Source organism: Portunus trituberculatus, chromosome 47 (genome assembly GCF_017591435.1).
Source record: "Portunus trituberculatus isolate SZX2019 chromosome 47, ASM1759143v1, whole genome shotgun sequence".
NCBI classification, from domain to species: domain Eukaryota; kingdom Metazoa; phylum Arthropoda; class Malacostraca; order Decapoda; family Portunidae; genus Portunus; species Portunus trituberculatus.
The window spans coordinates 15185235-15193712 of record NC_059301.1 but is presented as its reverse complement, the minus strand read 5'-3'; the positions used below and the strand labels follow the sequence as shown (position 1 = coordinate 15193712).

At 43.7% G+C, this 8478-nt stretch overlaps 1 non-coding gene across 1 annotated transcript; it reads right to left on the bottom strand.

Annotated features, from left to right (window-relative positions):
- Positions 1–3096: 3096 nt before the first annotated feature.
- Positions 3097–3169, bottom strand: Trnav-aac. Its single transcript has one exon. It is a non-coding gene; the product is annotated as a tRNA-Val (tRNA).
- Positions 3170–8478: the final 5309 nt, after the last annotated feature.

The following is an 8478-nucleotide window of genomic DNA, read 5'->3' as shown; positions in this document are numbered from 1 at the left end:
AGCTGCAGACACGCGACACAACAATGGGACGCCTCGCAGTGACACGCCCATGCAGCCTTGAGCTACGGGGCGAGGTGGGGCGGGCGGAGCCAGGGTGGGGTGGGAGGGAGAGCTCCAGGAAATTATTCAGTAAATAATGCGAGTTTTTACTGCACGGGTTATTACTGGAGCATGTTTTTGTTTTGTGTGTGTGTGTGTGTGTGTGTGTGTGTGTGTGTGTGTGTGTGTGTGTGTGTGTGTGTGTGTGTGTGTAGTATCAGTGCACATCTCGGCGTGTTGTTTCGTATAGGTTAACACAATATCCGCTAGAGGCAAACGTTTCAGCAACGCACGTATCGCGGCGCACACTGAACGAAGCTGTGCACGTGAGTCTCTGCAGCATCAACATTTTATCTCCGCCACCACGTCCTGTCGCATCTAAACACGTTGTGCCGGTGGGGAACTTCTCGGTACATAGCGTTGGTGTTGTATATATACTTACGACACACATTCTCCACGCTTATCACACTCGAAATACTGTATACTAAATCCTGTATCCTCAACAATACTCGAGAGGAAAAGGAAGGAAAATATGTTTCTTTCCTAGTATGCGCTGAAGGAGATGGTTCGTTTCCTTTCCTAGTATCCTACTCATACTTCACAATGAGTTATTTTTTCCCAGTCCTGTATGTCAAGTGAGGAAGGGATAGTTTTTCCTGGTATAAAGTGCTTCAAAGGAGTGTCGTACGGAGAGTGGCTAAGCTTTGTGGAGGATTAATTGGACGTAGAGAGATAATGAGGCAGCCAGCGGGTGAAGAGCAGCACACCTGTGGACTGAGGTGAGGATCGTTACGAGGCGACAAGTTGAAAGGAAAGTGCTATAGTTTGGTAATCGGTAGGAATATAGCACACACACACACACACACACACACACACACACACACACACACACACACACACACACACACACACACACACACACACACACAAGGGTGATAAGAAATATATATAGAAATATCGACATTATTTGTAAATACTTAATTGGAACCACAAAAAATGATGCAACAAAATCTGAAGGGTAAAAAGAATAGCGAGATCGGTAACACACACACACACACAGACACACACACACACACACACACACACACACACACACACACACACACACACACACACACACACACACACACACACACAAAGGACGATGATAAGAAATGTATATAAAAGTATCGAGAATATTTATAAACATTTAATTGAGGCCACACGAAAACAATGATGCAAGAAAATCTGAAAGGATAAAAAGAGCAGCGAGAGAGCCAGATAGTCCCAGTCAGGAGGGAAATACCACTGTTAATACTGAAGTTCCCAACATTATAAGCGGAAAGAGGCAAGGGGGAGATATTATCGCAGTGTGTACTGTGGCTCTGAAGGGCGAGGAGAACGTGTATATAGAAGCTACGTTTGTGTTGGAACCTCACAAGACGACTCGGAAAATAAATGGAAGGTGGAAAGGAACGCTTGGTGGAAGAACACGAAAAATACAATAGTGAAAAAAAAGGGGAAAAAGAAATACGAAACAGTTTGCGTGGATACAGAAATTGTCTCTTCAAAAAGCGTGTTACAAAAAAGTAAATAGGCGATGGACAGATAGATGGGTAAATGAAAGTAAATGACGAAAGAAATGAAGGGTAAAAATAGATAGAATATAGATATAGAGACAGGGAGGGCATCACGAAGATATCTTATTTCCTGTATGTTGCAACGAAATAATCACACACACACACACACACACACACACACACACACACACACACACACACACACACACACACACACACACACACACACACACACACAGTACTCGTTATCTATTTCGTACGTTAGGGACTCGGCCGCGTGTTTAATGTGGTTTCCTGTGGTCTCGATAACTCCCTGATTAGCGCCACGTGCCTGTGTGTGTCCCTCTCAGTATTGTGTTCCGCTGTGTTCTTTGTGAATTATCGCGTATTAATGTGCCGGTGTGTGCTCATAATTCTCCGTCTATCGTTTGTATCGGATGCTCTCTCTCTCTCTCTCTCTCTCTCTCTCTCTCTCTCTCTCTCTCTCTCTCTCTCTCTCTCTCTCTCTCTCTCTCTCTCTCTCTCCATTTTTTTTCATTCTTCATTCTTCCTTTCAATCATTAATTTATTTCTTCCTTCTTTCCTTCCTTCCTTCCTTCCTTCCTTCCTTCTTTCCTTCCTTCATTCATTCGTTCCTTCCTTCATTCGTTCGTTCCTTCCTTCCTTCCTTCCTTCCTTCCTTCCTTCCTCTTTTCTTTCTTTCTTTCGTTTTCTCTCTCTCTCTCTCTCTCTCTCTCTCTCTCTCTCTCTCTCTCTCTCTCTCTCTCTCTCTCTCTCTCTCTCTCTGTCCTAAATATTCGAACACTTATTCATATATTTATCTTTGTTGTTGTTGTTTTTTATTACAGCAAAGAAAACGGGAAAAGTATCAATGTTTCCAGCGAGCGAAGCAGAAAATTAATTGCCTTCGAAAAGTTTGTGTAACGATCTGGTATTCGATTGGCTGAATGACTGACTGTCTGTGCAAACCAAGCTATGTATCTACAGTTGAATGATACCATGTGTGTATTCCCCCAAATGAGTCCCGGTTCGACTGATGGGCCGCTCCCCGAATAGGATCAAGAGAGTTAAGCCAAGACTAGAGGATAAATGTCTTCAAAGCTCTCTCTTAACCCCTTTAGTACCATGACGCATTTCCATACTCATTCTGCTTACTATTTGGTGATTTTATACGGCTTCAGCTTACGTGGGGGATTAGACTAGTGAAGACCGTGGCAATTAATCTTCTGACCTCCATGGACCCTTTCTAATATCAATAAAATGGTCTAATCGTACACAAATCTCAAGGTCAAAATGTGGCCCAGTAGTGCATGAAGGGGTTAAATGAGTTCATGACTTAGGAAGGTCGACATACAAGTCATAGAAAGGTAGAAATACAACGAACTACGCCTAAAGCAAATTTAAGTACCACCTTTCCACTTTTAACTGTAAGGCCTGCAGTAATCAGTTCTATAGTAAATGATTATCTACGCTGCCCTGGGAAAAAAAAAAAAATCATTGTGCTCACCAGGGCTCGAACCTGGGACCTTCTGTGTGTTAGACAGATGTGATAACCACTACACCATGAGCACCTTGGCAGAGTGAAAGGATGCTCTCAATAAGTCCACAGCTCATATTGTTTTTCTTTTATCTTTTTTCTTTAATGCAAGAGGGGAAGCCGGCCAAGAGCAACAAAAAATTAAAAATGTCCCACTTGAGGCGTGAGTGTTCCTTTACTGATTTAAAAATAGAGATACTGTTAAGGGCTACAGTACTTTTATAGGCTTTTCTGCTCATTTTTCCCCCAACCGGAATAGGAATGTTCAGGATTATGACTGTGACGGTGGTGGCGCGGTGACGACACACTCACCTGCCTGGTCTTGGAAGCGAGTCACCATTACCATACAATGCGAAAGCCTAATTACAAATATAGACAATAAAACTGGCCTACTGAATGGCACTGAATCCATAACCACCCCCCCCCACACACACACACACACACGCTAACTGCTCTACTGGTCTTGCTAACTTCATGCCTCCTCTCCTCCTGTGGCCTCGCTGCACAAGGCTTTCTTCTTCCTCTCACCACTATTCTGTTCAACTCTCTATCGCAAGAGTTAACCAGTACTCTCAGTTTTTCATACCTTTCTCTGGTAAACTCCGGAACTCCCTGCCTGTGTTTGTATATCCAACTTCCTATGACTTGACTTCATTCAAGAGGGAGGTTTCATGAGATTTGTCCCTGTCTTTTGGCTATTCCTATCGGTTCTGTAAGGAGACTGGTAACTGAGTGGGCTTTTTTTTTTTTTCCATATATTTTTGTTGCCCTTGGTCAGTCCTCCTCTCTTACATAAACACACACACACACACACACACACACACACACACACACACACACACACACACACACACACACACACACACACACACACACACACACAGCTGGTTGGTAAGATTCTAGAGCAAACGTATGTAAAGTATTGCTGCGTGACCTAACAACAAACATGATCCTGTTTTCAAACTGGTTGCGGCACCAAGCAGGTCATGAGCCATGCCGAGCCTTCATTACTGGCTTTCACTTGTGCATTATTTCCATCCTTGTTGCCTTTCACGGAAGCTCCTTGTATATATTTATGACGCTCTCTCTCTCTCTCTCTCTCTCTCTCTCTCTCTCTCTCTCTCTCTCTCTCTCTCTCTCTCTCTCTCTCTCTCTCTCTCTCTCTCTCTCTCTCTCTCTCTCTCTCTCTCACACACACACACACACACACACACACACACACACACACACACACACACACACACACACACACACACACACACACACACACACACACACACACACAGATGCTCTCCATCCGGCGTGTTAGCTGTTGGTTGACAAGACAACGGCAGCAAGAGAAAGTATCTCTATCTGCGAGGGACGTTTTGAATATTGTGTCTTGGAAAACATGCACCTCGGATTTAGATAAGGATGGATTTGCATGTCAGGGAGCTCAGACTCACTGAGGGGCATGGAATGTATTCTGGAACCTCCTCGAATAATCTGTGAAAGATTAATATTAGAACTGAAAGCTCCATGCCAAAATAATGGAATATATCTTGATCTCCTTCATGATACTCTTAATTGTTTAATCATTATTCACATCACGACAAACGAATGTGAGCCGCGGAGAGCATCGCGCTGATTCAGCAGCTCCGGGAAGGGAAAGATTCAGGCAGTGTGTGTGTGTGTGTGTGTGTGTGTATATATATATATATATATATATATATATATATATATATATATATATATATATATATATATATATATATATATATATATATATATATATATAGACACACACACACACACACACACACACACACACACACACACACACACACACACACACACACACACACACATAGAGTGTAGTACACTGATTTCAAGCTGTTCCTGTTCGGCCACTACAAAGAGGTGGCGGTGTGAGAACAGTCACCGGTGCCACACCTGCAGTGTGAGGCGGATCTTCTTGAACCACCACCACCACCACCACCACTACTGTTGCCGCGCATTACACATGTATAACCTACCACCGCGGCCGCCACCACCATTGCTCCTCCACCGACACACCCACCGTCATCCACCACCACTTGGCGGTAAGAAAAACATTCTTTCCAATGCATCACATCACTTTGTGCTAACAGACCGCTCACACCGCCCTTACTGGATGAACTCTGACCAAGTAAGGCGGTGATGATGATGATACAAAGGAATACAAATGAAGACAAACAGCAACAGACCCTTAGGTCCTTACTAGGCTGCTTGTTGAAACTTACTAGGTTGTTTGTTGTTGATGATGAGGATGATGATGATGATGATGATGAGGAGGAGGAGGAGGAGGAGGACTTGAAACTAAGAAACATTTCTGTCCAGCGCACGTGTGGGTCATTTCAAAGATGTGTCACTTTATTGTCGCACGCTGCCATTGTGTCGGTGACGATATAACGCTATGGCCTCGGGCAGATGACCTCACACACGTCCCATGCACTCCCGCAACTGAATTTCCCGCATTAAAATTACATCCATAAATCTTCCTTTAAAAATTTCTCTCTTCCCTCTTCTCCTGTGGTAGAGGAGGTTAGGTTAAGTTAGGTTATGCTGGGGTATGGTTTGAGAGAATCTGCCGTGAGTGGCATTGATTTTACCGAACGTTTTTGCTGGAGGAATCTTAGCGGCTTGAATTTGCTTTGGGAGGATTGACACGGGAGCCGCCAGGTAACAGTGTAATGATGCGTGGGGAGCTACTGGCGGCGTCCCTCAGCGGTGCTCAGCGTTGCAAAGGTGGCGCAGCGTCTCAACACACTGCCGTCGGCCTTGATGTGGGCTAGAATGGGCGTGGGCACTTCTCACAACTTTTTCACACTTTTTTCTTGTGTGTGTGTGTGTGTGTGTGTGTGTGTGTGTGTGTGTGTGACCTTAAACGGTGCACATGAAGAAATAGTGTTTACCTGTGCTCAGTGCCGTGGACTCGCACAGGACTCATTGCCTTGTGCAGAGGAGGGAGGTGTGGCTGCCGGGCTGTCTTTGTTCTCCACTTCAGGAGACGAGGAGGTGTCTGAAGGTTTCCTCGTGTCGGGAGAAGCTTAGCTGTGATGAAGTCTGCGCTACTAGTGATTGAGTCTTGTAAGTCGCTGTCTGTAGGTATTGTCATTGCATTACCGGGATGAGAAGCATTGTAACGTAAGCACGGATAAAACCGGTGCTGATTGCAAGAGAGAGAGAGAGAGAGAGAGAGAGAGAGAGAGAGAGAGAGAGACTACCTTTATATCAACCTCTACTGACGCAGGCTTGGACGGGGTATGGCTGTGGGTGTGAGGCGGTGGACATATTAGAAGCGGCTGTCAGTGAGAGGGCGGAGGTGTGAGTGGCCTGTCGGGGTCGTGATGGGATGAGATGCACCGCGGCGCCTCGGAACAAACAGATGCAAATGATGTAGCAATGTTATGAATAAGGTTATGTATGTACTAACTTATACCGAGCAGTGACGCCTAAAAGTTACGTCTATATGTACTAACTACTCACGTATGTATGTAGTAACTTACATCGATCAGTGACGCCTAAATTTTGACAAGGTAATTGATGTAAGTTGCAGTTTTTTCTTTTTCCTTCTTTTTTTTTCTGTTTTCTGTTTATGTTTTCCTAATTTAGCTTATCTTGACGTCATCATATTACTCCTGCTGCGAAGTATACTGTTATTCACCTTACGACCTCTTGCTTTAAGGCGCGGCTCCTCCATTCCTTATGTGTGTGGTCCACTTAGCGTCAAGGATACGGTTAACGATACCGCTTCACCCCCCCCCTTGCCACCATCACCACCACTGCCACTACAACAACGCTACCAGTATCATCACCACCACCAACACCACCACCACGTGTCCTTTGTCCATCGCGTTCCTTATATGGATTTGCGCCTATTACTTCATCTTCAGTAATATCAGAATCAGATCAAAGTTAAAGACATCTTGACATCAGATTTACCTGCAATTAGAGCGGGAATTGATAAGTGTGAGGTAATTAGAGCATTTTCCTTTTCTTCCTTTCTTTCTCTCCTCTTTCCTTTCCTTTCCCTGTAGCAAGAAATTTCATCGCAAGGGAATCAGTATCATGACACGTTTTCATATTCATTCTGCTTACTATTTGGCGATTCTTATACAGCAATTCAGAAACTTATGTGGGGGATTAAAATAGTGAAGACATCGGCTATTTATCTTCTGACCTCCATAGATCCTTCCTGGTGTAAATAAAATCGTGTAATTCTTCTTATTTGCTGATTTTTATACAACAATTCAGCAACTTATGTGGGGATTAAAATAGTGGAAACGTCGGTTATTAATCTTCTGACCTCTATAGACCCTTCCTAGTGTAAACAAAATCGTCTAATCACACCCAAAACTCAAGGTAAAAATGCGTCTCAATAATGAAGGGGTTAAACTTTATTATGAAGTGCCAAGAAGCTGTTTCCGCCATTTACCCTTCCAGAAAACAGCAGTAGCCAGATCCATGCATGCCTTAAGCCCTTCAGTACTCAGATGCATTTTTTACCATGAGTTTTGGGTATGACTGGACGATTTTATTTAGATTAGAAAGACTCTATGGAGCTCAGAATATTAACGACCGCAGTCTTCACTATTTTAATCTCCCCCCATAAATATCTGAAACTATCAAATCACCAGATAGTAAGCAGAATAGATATGAAAATGCGTCATGATACTGAAGAGGTTAAGCTTACCGTCCCTACAGAACACTCCAGGCGAAAGTAGCACAACAGGATACATAATAGGTGGCAGCCTTATTACAAGCCACAGTCGCCGGTGTCCGTGTGTCAGCCAGGGATAAAGGGAGGCGTTTATAAGACAAGGCTCATCCGGACGATTATATAGGGAAATTATGGCATTTTACTCCGAGATTTCTGAGGATGTGGTTTGAGAGAGAGAGAGAGAGAGAGAGAGAGAGAGAGAGAGAGAGAGAGAGAGAGAGTTAGCATTTTCAGTAATGTTTCGTGATAGTGTTAGTTTGGTTTGCTTCTCTATGCTGTTTGTGTTGGGTAGTGTCAGCCACATCCCTTCCTCTTCCCCCCTTCCCCCCACACACACACCACCTCCGCTCGCATACAAAAAGTTCATAATATAGGAAGAGAAGCCAGGTGATTTATTGTTTGTTTATGTGTGTGTGTGTGTGTGTGTGTGTGTGTGTGTGTGTGTGTGTGTGTGTGTGTGTGTGTGTGTGTGTGTGTGTGTGTGTGTGTGTGTGTTATTGTTTCTTCAGTTATTAGAAAAAAAAAAAAAAAACCTGGGAAGTATATTATATAGTATATGATCCACCAAAAGAGAGAGAAGATATTTTGTATTGTTTTTGGTA